Source organism: Limulus polyphemus, unplaced genomic scaffold (assembly GCF_000517525.1).
Source record: "Limulus polyphemus unplaced genomic scaffold, Limulus_polyphemus-2.1.2 Scaffold716, whole genome shotgun sequence".
NCBI classification, from domain to species: Eukaryota; Metazoa; Arthropoda; class Merostomata; order Xiphosura; family Limulidae; genus Limulus; species Limulus polyphemus.
In genome coordinates, this window is record NW_013666326.1 from 16,131 (window position 1) to 28,681 (window position 12,551).

General features: G+C 29.6%; 1 protein-coding gene across 3 annotated transcripts in view; it reads left to right on the forward strand.

Annotated features, from left to right (window-relative positions):
* The first annotated feature begins 372 nt into the window (after window positions 1–372).
* Window positions 373–12,551, forward strand: part of LOC106460135 — a 150,202-nt gene continuing 138,023 nt past the window's right edge. For all 3 annotated transcript variants that reach the window (XM_022386783.1, XM_013919816.2, XM_022386784.1), the window contains exon 1: window positions 373–479. The gene's annotated coding sequence lies outside the window, so the exon portion shown is untranslated. The remainder of the gene's footprint in view (window positions 480–12,551) is intronic.

The following is a 12,551-nucleotide window of genomic DNA, read 5'->3' on the forward strand; positions in this document are numbered from 1 at the left end:
GAATACGGAGATATTGTTGAGCTACCTTCACTTTTCTTTAAAATTAGCATAGATGATTGATTTTTGTTACAGTTAGGTACAGAACTTTCATAAAACAAATTGTATTTGATAATTTGCCAAAAAAAACAAAAAACCTCCGTATTTCTAAACATTAGTATTAGTACTCTTACTGTTCTTCTATAGACTTTCATTTATAGAGAGATGTTTACACATATTCGAAATAGAACAGGATAAAATTATTTGAGCTTTTTATTATAATATATTAGTATTTCTTTGAATTATATTAGATATGATATTTTATATATTCGTAAAATCATGTGTTATTGATTAAATCAATTTTCGTTCTATGAAGTAGCGTCACCTATTGGAAAGTTAATGTCAGTGACGGGAGAAGAAGCGTAGTAAACCGAGGTCGGGCAAGATTTCCGGGAGTTCAAATTAGGGTATATTTGGTTGCGGCAAATATTCCCGAAGACTGTGTAAGTGATGTATTTGTTTTTATCAGTGTTGCATTGTTTATGTGATGAAAAATATTTTGGGAAGTCATTTTTTAAAAGTTATAACCAAACTTTTCGCTAACATTTCTACTTCTGTTTGTGTTAAAGGTTACGGCAGATTGTACAATTACTGAAGTAGAATTAGATACAAGTTGTTCAAAACCCTGATACTAAAGTAAAGGCTAGGGTGGCTGATGCAGTTACCTGAGACTGAGAGTTGTGCTTAGTTAAGCCTAATATCAAAGATAGTTGTGTGTGTAACTTTGCAATTGTTGTTTCACTTTCTGCAGAAATAAAAATTGTAACGTCTGTTGTGCGTCTACAGTTGCTAGATGTCGTTATTATTTACAGTTTAGGTGCGCAAAGATTATCGCCGCGGTTTTAAGTTTTAAATTAGATCTATATACTGGCATTAATTTACTGTTAACTTTTATCTTTAACTTAACACAATAACAGTAGAACTAGGAAGTAGAATTTAAAATCTTTGACCAAACTTAATAAGTATTGCTTGTTGAAGTTAAACATGATGTTGAGATTTTTAACCGATTTTGTTTAATATTACCAGATTATCCAAGTTTAAACAGTTTGCTTTGCTTTAGTAATAAGTTGAATATCTCAGTATAGTAGCCATAATCAGACTAGAATTATAGAAACTGGAATATTTAGTACTTACAGTACTTTAGTAGTAATTGTATTTGTAAACAAGTATATCACATGAGAAGTGCACAGTGACTTGGAGTGCAAACTTTGCATTAAATAATGGCAAATGCTTTAGTGACTATGGGCAAAGAACTGTGTACATTATTGTCAAACTATGTGTATGGACTTCCCCAGATTCAGAAGCAAAATACTGCTTTAATGACAAATTTAAATATAATAATGGAGAAGCTAAACTGTCAGACCTCTTTGTTTTAAACAGTAGATGGACAGATGTCCTATGCCACTGCCTGATTTATAATTAAGTGACTTATTTTAATGAGAGGTCTGTATGTACACCTAAGAGACAATGAAGGCATATGTTATTCGGTTGTTTTGAAATATGCAAAAATTATTTACTATAACAAATCTAGGAGCCAGTAGATTATCATGGAATATTGTGACAAGAATAGATAGGTGCAGATGACAGCCACCTTTAGCTGTCATTGTAAAATTAGTTTATTAATTGAGTTTGTAGGCTTATGCAGGATTACAACAGTGTTTCTAAATAATGTAATGCTCAATTAAAGTGCAATTCATTATTTGAAATATTTCCCATTCGTACAATTTTGATATAAAATGGCTAGGTTGTTTCGTCTTAATACCAAACAATCTATGGTTTCAGTAAATTTAGTTGTATTTGATGTAAATAAAATGTATATAGGTAAGTAGAACATATATATAATATAGAGATATAATTGTATTCAACATGCATATTTGTTGAATCAAATATACGTTATCTTGAACATGTGCCACAGCATCAATAAAATCTTTACCACTGTGATCTAGTATAGGTTACACCTTATGCATTGTTGTAATACTTGTTATACAATAGTAGTATGCTACTACTAATTCCTAACTAGTGGTTTGTGAGCCAGAAATGATGTTTAGTACATTATTAATGTTAGATGTAGCACTTCAGTCATTTGGCATTTACTAGATACATTATTACTTAGTGTTATATCTGGAAAATAAAATTTGATAGTTTTAAGATTTATTATGTATTCTTTTTGATAATACCATTTTAATTGTGCAAAAAATCACAGTAGGTTTAAATAAGTACACACATGTTTATGGTAGACTTTTAACAGCATTTGATGAAATCATTTCACACTGTAGTTTACAGTGCCGTGTTATACAATTGATATATAATTAGATTTTTTTGCCTGTTCTTATCACGTCTGGTAAGGCCACATTTTATCTCCCTGGTTGGAACCTTGTGGCATTTAAATAATTTTTAGCTGATATGAAATGCTGACTACAGTTGCCAGTCTTTTCTGTTCATTGCTGCAATTATTTTTTTCTCCAATTAGCATCTTTTTCCAAATAGAAATTATGAAATGAAATCCTACTCTCAGTACTTCATTGGTTTTTGCACTCCACAGTAACACAAGATTGCATCATTTCTAGCATTTGAAAAAAAATTGAAAAACACACACGCACACAAACATGAAGCACAATTTGTTTGCCCACCAGCCAGTTCTAAACCTATAGTCATGTAACATTGTGAGGTCATAGTAATTACTGCTGTTAGATTGATAGGATGAAGTGAAGTTGTGATAACTGAAAGCATGATCACATAGATTTAGTGATTTATCAAAATAAATCTAAATTACCTTTTTTCTTTTCTTTCTAGAATGAAGAATGTTAAAAAACTATTTTTTTTATCCCTAATAGCTTAAGGCTCATAGCAGTATGTATTAAGTTATTTTGTTAATCCTAACCTTGTACACAGAAATTTATCATACATGCAATGTAATACAAAACCTGTAGCAAATTGAAAATATGAATAATAGTATTCCATGGATTTTTCCCCTACAGATTTACATAAGACTACTTAAGCTACTGAATATTTGTTGATGAAAATAAATCTATTACTTTGTTACATTTTTAAAAACCTTTTAAATAAATTTAATTAACTTAAAAATCTTTGGAAATAAAAGATTTTAAAAAATGTGACAAGTTTCAGCCATAGATGTATATCAGGTGTCAGTTTATAGAATGTCTTCTATCATTGGAAATATAATAAATTTTCAAAGAACATGCAAGAATACACTAGAATTAACCAACAATACTAATATTCATATAAAAAATAAATATCAGAGCTCCATATAGAAGTACCTATTTATCACTAAAGTAGCTCAAGAGGGCAGTGGGTGCTGCATGCAAGTTGCTTTCATTCTAGTCAGCAAATTAAAATTAAGGATGGTGGTAGCTTTGCCACAATTCAAAACCAAAGAAAGAAATAATTCCTCCACTGCTGAAGGGGCAAGCAATCTAGAATCATGAGGCAACCCTCCTAATCATCAGATCAAGCTGGTCCAAAGTTGAGCAAACATCAATTAAAAAAAAATATTGGATTGCTAAAAAGTGTTCCTTTATCCACTGTGGGCAGAGTACAGTTAACCAATTGTGTAGCTTTGTTTTTAAAAACAAACATAATGTTAATATTTCATAGTTGGAATAATCAAAAATGGTAATAAATATTAACCTTAATTTTGATTAGTTAAGTATTTTCATGAGCTATGACTAGTTGATTGAGTTGAATAAATATTAATTAAATAACCAATAATAAGAAAAAATCATAACTTTAACATTTTGATTGCTGGATAGTTGGAATAATTGGAAACACTAACTGTGATGTGTTGATTATTATTGTAGTAAAATATCTTATTACAAATTTTGATATTTTATCTACAAAAGATTTGCAATGTTTACTAAAGGTTTGCAAAATTTTGTGAAGATACACGAAACATATTAAAAATTACAGTGTGGAAACTAAAGGTCAATTTGGAGTCACATATTTGGCCAAATTGACCAAGTCTGTAGTGAGAGAGTTAATTTCAAAGTAATTTTCAAAACATATACTTATTTGGTGTGTGTATTTACAATCAATAAAAAAGTTTTTAATTTCAAGCTTGCAACCATCCTTTTGTAATTAATAGCAAAAAAAGTTGTTAGTTGAGAGGAAGTAACAAAGTTGTTTTTTATTTTGTAGCTTAGTTAGAAAGCCATTTAAGTGATATTCTTGTTTGGGTACATTCTGTTCTAGTGGTTGATATGTTGTATTCTAAAATTTATATTTGAAAGGTACATTAATTTTTGTTTGAACAAAAACTTGGAGAAAAACTAGACCGAGTTAACTGTGTGCTCAAGTGCACAATTTTAAGCTTTGGAGTATGTTGGTGTAAGAGAATCTAATAATGTGTTCCTGCTGTTATGTGGTACAAGCCAAGCAATAAAACAATAGAATTAAAAGAAAATACATGAATGAATTAACAGATGATATTGTAAATATTATTAATTGAAGATGTGGCAACAAATGATGCATTCAAAGAATTAAAAGGGTATTATTTATTTCATTGACTTTTATATAGTAAGTGTTAGGGTAGAGAAAATAACAAGAAAAATACAAAGTTTTACCTTAACTTTGATATTATTTCAGGAGGTCCTAGAGGTTATACAAATTAAATAAGAAAAAGTGTAAGATGAATAGAAGTATATTTATTCTTATCATGAAAATCACTTTGCACTCAGCTTGATTCAGTAAAGTCTTTGGAAATTTACAAAAAATCTCTAGTATAAATACTTTATTAAAGGTTCTGATTCTTTTTGTTCAAAAACTTTTAATATTTACTAAAAATTTGCTAAATATTGTGAAGATGCACTTAGCAAATTCATAGTTCTAATATGTATAGCTTCAGGGTTTTACAAGGTTGGTGAAATTGACGTAGGGTTAATGAGCCTGACAATTAATTGATTAGGAACTTCCACTTTTTATGAAAAAATTATTTGAAGATATCAGATTGGTTAAACCAAAGATTTTAAACAGTGATATGTATTTCTATGTGATACACAAAAGTCTTGTAGGCAATTAATGTGTGCAAATGAAGTTGATTTTATTTATGTCAGGAATAGGGTGATCTAGGTAAGTTCATTGAGTGAATTTGGAACTGGAACACGTATTTTAAGTTTTAAAATTATTAGGCCTTGCACTTAGGCATGTTTGAAAGGCACATTAATTTATGTTTTTAACAATAAACTTGGAGAAAAACTAGACGTAGTTAACTATGTGCTGAAATGCACAATTTCATGCTTTGGAGTATGTTGGTGTAAGAGAATCTGATAATGTGTTCCCACTCTTATATATTGCTTTCACAGTTGAATAAGCTGCTTATGTGGTACAAGCCAGGCAAAAAAAACAAAACAAAACACATTAGAATTAAAAGAAAACAGATGTGATTGGGTTAACAGTTGAAATTGTGAATATCATTAATTTTAGATGTGGAAACATCTAATTACCTTAATATTAGGTGGTTTCACATTGGTAAAGGGGTTAAATTGGGAAGGTCTGTAATGGCATTTTTCTTATTGAGGATTCAACCCATTAGTGTTCCTGTTCTTATGGTTGGAATGTCAAAGTTGATTACAAAAGGGATTTCCACCTCTTTCAAAATAACATATTAACCATGTTTGGAGATAAGATTTAATATTGAAGAATACTAGATCAAGCTTTAGAATAACATAATTTGGAAGGAGCTTATAATTTAAATGGAAGTATGCTGAATTTCTTGAAGGGGAGAAAATACTATATGTGATTATTTTCAAGATGAGCTTCCTGCTGCGTGTTTGGGTTTGATCAGAAAATTGACCATATAGGAGTTTATTTATAAAGATTTGATTAAAAACATTGAAAGTGTTACTTTTGGATTGTAAAACCTTTTTTTAGATTATTGTTTTACATTTTTGTCTTCTTACAATAGGTAGGATTTTAGTTTCACAAACATGATTCTTGGTTTAAAAAAGTAAAGTTACAAAGCTTTGTTTAAGCCTTTAATTGTATATTCTGAGGGCAAATTATTATTCTTTCCATATGGGCTCAGTCGAATCGACGAAGTTCCTAACAGTTTACATACTATAACTTTTAATACATTATATGTATCTTTACAATATTTGGCAGACTTTTAGCAAACATTACAAGACTTTTGTACAGAAAAAATTTTATATTTTGATTAAGGATTTGTCTGTGAACATATTGAGTAGTTTTGTTTAGTTGTCCAATTGTAAAATGATTTTCATATTAAGATAATACTTTTATTTGTCTGAAAATATTCAGATTTCATTTGTGTAATGTCTAAAACCTTATAAATAATTACAAAGTGTTATTTTTCAGTAGAACTATTTATTATCTGTTATTTTCTCAACACTAACTCTATATGAGGTTGATCAATTTGTCCAACCACATAATCACCAAAAAAAAAATCAAAAGAAATTTAAATTACCCTATTTTTTCTGGATTGACTTGACTTTAAATTGTAATATAAAACTACATTTGTTTATCCTAAATAGCTTTAAACTCACAACAGTAGACATCTGTTTCTACTTACATTTTATTGTTTTATTGCCCTTTGAACCATATTTAAATTAATATTCCCACCATAAAATTTGTAAATCAGTTGGCAAACATGGAGCTCATGTTACCCTATTGAATTACATAATGCATGAGTTACTGTGAGCATACCTCATGAAAATTTATTATTATTATTCTTTATTTTACCTAACCTAATAAGTTTAAAATTTTTACATTTTAGTTACTTTCACAACAATAAATAAAAAATACATGAAAAACAAGAAATACAGTATTTACCTTTGATCTCTTGTTCTTTTGCTGTTGGTTGCCAATGAAATATCGGCCTACTTTTTTATAATGATGGTACAAGTGCACTAAATAATTTTATTTATTTAAATAATGCACCTACGAAAGCATAATAATAACATGCATAAACCAAACAATGTCTTATAACTATTATAATTTAAATGGCTATCTAACATGGACAAAAAGAACTTAAATTAATTGGGTATGGAGGTCCATGGGAGATACATACAGATTGTCAGTTTTGTGGATTTATGGGCATTTTTGCAGTTTTTACCACTACTTTGCCCCCCTGTTGATGGATCTTCACCAAATTTGGCATGAAGGTTTGTTGGGTCCATGCAGAGATACAGGCAAAGCTGCGGTTTCACATTTTGTGTTTTGCAGTTTTTATGGGAGTTTTTGCAGTTTTTTACAATTACATATGCGGCGAAACAACCTTTCATGTCCTAAGATAACCTTTCATTAATCATGAATTTAACATAACTTTGTCCAGGGTATGGGTACTCCAGCTAGTAAATATTATAATATAAATTGTTAGAGAGAACTATTGGCAATTTGAAGCCATAAACTAGAAAATCAGACCCACCTGTCACATCCTTCTTTTTACAAATTGCCAATAGTTCTCTCTAACAATCTAAAAAACTATAAAAAAAAACAAAATGTACAAAACTCTTAAACTTGTATATTTTATTAATACATGATAATCTAATTTTTTGCTCTGTCCAATCTTTATTACTGTATTACTTTATTACTTTTTTAACTTAGTTTTAAACCACTTATCTCTAGTTATCTGATACTTTTCATTGAAGATGATTTTTGTAGCTTTTAAACAGATGTAATTTAACACATAAGTATGTTCAAAATTCACAACAAAAGGAACATTTACAGAAACTATAAAGAAAAACAAAATGTACAAAACTCTTAAACTTGTATATTTTATTAATACATGATAATCTAATTTTTTGCTCTGTCCAATCGCATATAAACTTCCTTTGCAGCTGTTTCATAAGTACATGATTAAACCACTTGATGTAGCACCATATGAAGGTTTCAATAAAGGCTTGTACAAAAACTAAGGAAAATGCTGAAAAAAACCAAGAAATGGATAATATATTTTCAAGGGGGGATAGGTTGGTAGTAGACATAATTTTATTCTTTGGGATGGGTAAAAAAATAGTGGGTTGTTTTGTTTACAGACAAAAATCTGCAGCTTTATAAAAAAATATTCACTTTTTCCTTCATTGATTATGCTAAATAAGTGTAAGAATATGCAAAATATTGATTCTAAAATCATTTTGAATTAAAATTGTTTAAATATCAGGTCATCAAGAAATTAATATCACTTGTTTTAGATAAAAAACCCGAACAACTTGTATATCAAAACAAAACATTCAGTAAATGAAATAGTCTTTGTTCTTATCGATGATTCTTTTCCATCTTACAATCGGGTTGTTAAAGCTCTGATTAAAGAAATCACTTGTCTTTGAAGCAAAACATGTCGATGTCCAATTCAACACCTTCCACACTTGCGTACGTTTTTGATTAAGATGGTGTTGCAGTGAATGAAAAAGATTGTAATCTGATGGTGTCATTTCTGGAGAATATGGTGGGTGGGGGAGAACTTCCCAATCCAACGTCATAATCTTGTGTTGCTTCAAACATGCCACGTGTGGACGTGTATTGTCATGGAGAAGAACACCACCTTTCTGATTGATGAGTGAAGGGCTTGATTTAAACGTTCCAGTTGCTGACTATAGATCTCTGTATTGACAGTTTGTTGTGGATTGAGGAGTTCGAAATGAATTACTCCTTAGATGTCCCACCAAATGCAAAGCATCATTTTCTGTGGATGGAGTCCAGGTTTTGGTGTCAGAAATGGTTTTTGTCTAGAACTGAACCATTGTTTTTGGCATTAAATATTTGCGTAGAGAATCCATTTTTCATCACCATTGATAATTCTGTCCAAAAATGGTTCACCTGCATTACATGCCAGATGAGAAGAAGCAACGTTCACACACTAGAATCAATTATCATCGGAGAGTTTGTGGGGCACCCAAACACCTTCTCTATGGAGTTTTCCCTTATTCCTTAGATGTTTACATATTGTATCATAAGAGATATGCAATTGAACGAGTATGTTGCCTTGGGTTAGACTCAACAAGCGTCTTCAGAGCATCAATATCAATTTTCCCTGCCATCACAGTTTTTAAGGCTCAAGTCACGTGAATGAAATTTGCTTTCATTGTCACTTATGAACGTTCAAAACATTTCCATAAACTTCTTTGATATTATTTATGGCTACAGAGGTGTTGTTTCCCTTCTTGTATTCAAACAGCATTACATGCCGATTGTATGTGTCTTCATGTGCCATCACTCTAAGGGATTAGACTATACTAAACCTTACACATTATATAGGCTACATTAACATGACGTTTAGGCGGTTCATTTAACTATGTATGTTTTGGGGGGTAATTTCTTGACGACCTAATACTTAGAATTAACATATAAAATTGTCTTAAAATTTGTGATGAAAGCATATGAAAAGCTAGAGGAAATCCTGTCTTTAGGTACAGTAATAGAGGAGTAATTTATTTTGTTCATCCTAAACTGTTATATACTTGAAAATGTATCATACATGCAAAGTAATACAACCTGTAACAATCTGAAAATAATACAATGTATAACATTCCAGGGGTTTTTCCCTACAATATTTCACAAGACTTTTGGAACTACTGAATTTATATTGATGAAATAAACATATTACTTTGTGACACTTTCAAGCAACAAATTTTCATTTAAAGTTAATAAACTTTATCACCACAAAACATCAACAATAAAATACGTAAAAAACAACTAGTTGTGGTTACAGACTTGTACCATGTGCAAGTTAGTTGAATACCTCTTTCATTGTTGAAATGAAATTAATTTTCAAATCACATGCAAAAATTAATACATATTTGATAAACAAAACTGATGTTTATCAAAATAAAATAGATAAATGTCAAACCTTCCTATGTGCAGTACTTATGTTAAACACTTTTAAAACATATGACTCATGCTTGTTTGAAATTATGTTAAACATTGTTTGAGATCCATATTTTGAGAAACTGTAACTAGTCAAGTGTGTTGTAAGCACTAGTCATAAATGAATATTACTTTTTTATTACTTTACACTGCATACTACTTGTAACTTTAATATTAAAATCAATTAGAAAGCCTACAGAATCAGTTAGGTTATAATCCAATGATTTCAAAGCTTATGTCTGTATTTTTAGTAATGTGATTGATATGGAAATTAAACAGTTAGAGACAAACATTTCCAATTTTGTAATTTAAGCTAAATATTTATAATTATATTTAGGAAAAACAAGTTACACTTAAATTCATATTTTTGAATTTGTAAACAGGACTCCTGTTTTCAATTTTTAAAAGTCACTTATACTGTCATAGCACTTGCATGTTCAATTATTTTTCACATCAACAATAAGAAAACATCTTTCTCGTGATGAGTATTATAACTTTCAAACAGTGAAAAAGTGAATTGCAGGGTTTTAACCCTTTCGAGACAGTTCATTGGTGAAAGGCTATGTCATCTCGTTTGTTGACTCGCATTCAAAATTTTATTGAACTAATATTTCATGAATTTAAGTCAGTATGTTTGGTATCAAACTGTAGATTATAATTCAAATTTTAGTACTGTATATTACTCAATTTCTTAATTTAAAGCAAATAGTAAAAGAACATGGATAAATATCAATTTTTGTGAGTCACGTGGTATGTTGAATGCAGCACTGGTTCAGATTAGATGTTTGTGAAATCAAAATGCAAAGTCTATAGTTTTGTTTGAATTAGAAACTCAAATTACTGATATTGATAAGCTAGAATATAAAATAAGACCCTCTTATATTTTCAATTTGCTAAGATATTGCTCATGTAATAAATCAAACAGTGGCACCCCATCCACCTCTTTCCACTTTTTTGGAAATGCTCCATTATATACACTCACTTCTATATATGACATGAATAACCAATCGGAAGCTCAGAATGTCCGCCAAGTGGCTTTCTCAGCCATTTTAATGGGGTTGGCACCATTTCTTTCTTTTGAACCAATATTTGAACGAGGTAGGGTGTGTCTTTAATCTGCTCGAAATTTCAAATTTTTTTTTACTAAAATACGTATTAGTTACTAAGCTTGATAAATTATAGTGGAATTCTGTGGTATTAATGTAGTAGTTTATGATTTTTGAGTTATTGAAATGTATATATATAAAACCTAAAAAAATATTTTGTTTCATATCCTACATGTGCAAATTTTTTAAAGGCTTAGCAACCTATGCCAAGCAGCAACCAAATATTGTTTCTTTATTTACTGCTCTATATTATAAGAAAAATAAGTTTAAGAACTTATTTCAAAATAGCAATAATCTATATACATATATAATGTATAATAATTGAAATGTGACTGTATTTTACAAAATACTAGTCTACTAAAACAAAGCCAAGACAGGTTATTTGTACAGACCAAAGGTCAGTTTCATGTTATTTGGTACAATGAGTGCATGTGTGCCGTGTCATTGTAACTTCTGTATTGTTAGCCAGGCATGGCTGAAAGGTCAATATAATAAAAATAATAAATATATATAAATATATAATGTTATGAGATTTAAGCTATTTGTGTTCATTCTAGAATGAAAGAGGCATAATTTATATTTATTTTGGTTGTGAGATTGGTCAAGTCTACCAAACCCGTACAGAGATTAATTACTGAAAATAACAGATAAAATATAAAGTTTTTTCTTAAGGAACATTTGATAACTATCCAGACATTATAAGGATTTCGCATATGAAATTTCAAAATTTTCTGATGCATAAAAGTATTTGTAACCTTAAAATGAATATTACTTTGCATGATAGATAGGCAATATATGAAAAGAAAAAAAAAAACATGAGAAACATTGTTTTACAAACCTTAAGACTTGATAAAAATTTGATATTTTGCATATGAAAGGATTGTAATGTTTACTTATAATCTTCCAAATTTTGTTATCATTTGCTTACTAATTTAAAAGTTATAGTATGAAAACTATAACAAGCACAAAATGGTTATGAGGATTTTTTTATCATGGTATACAAATAGTTGGCATCAAAATGTAGCTAATAATCCAATTTTTAATATTATACTAGTTTTAAGGTTTTACTTTTATAAGGCAATATTATAAAAAATTGTTCAATTCCCCTAGTGTGAGAATTGTTATATGTGCTCTCTAGCTATTTCCTCTAATTTATTTACCCCCCTCTGAGAAATAAGAAATTTACTGTAAATTACTCATTATGATATTGTTATTACTCAGGTAAAGCATAATTTTTATAACCTTCAATCTCATTTGGTTACAGAGCCTTAAACTAGAAAATCAGACCTCTCTTGATTTGTCCACCTGTCACATCCTCTCTTTCACAAATTGTCAGTTGTCTTCTCTGATGTTATATGATGTTGGTTTTTGTACAGACAGTTGTCTATCTTGTTTCCAGTTCAAATTTTATTCCCACAGAAAACACATTGAAAAGCTTAGCTGAATTGTTAACAGCTCTTGTTGCATAGTTAGAAGGCCAGAAAAATTGTGGTAGTTGTGGGACATTGTCTGCTTTTTGCATGTTATTATTCTGTGTTCTTTGGTTCATTACTTAATTAAATTAAAAATTGT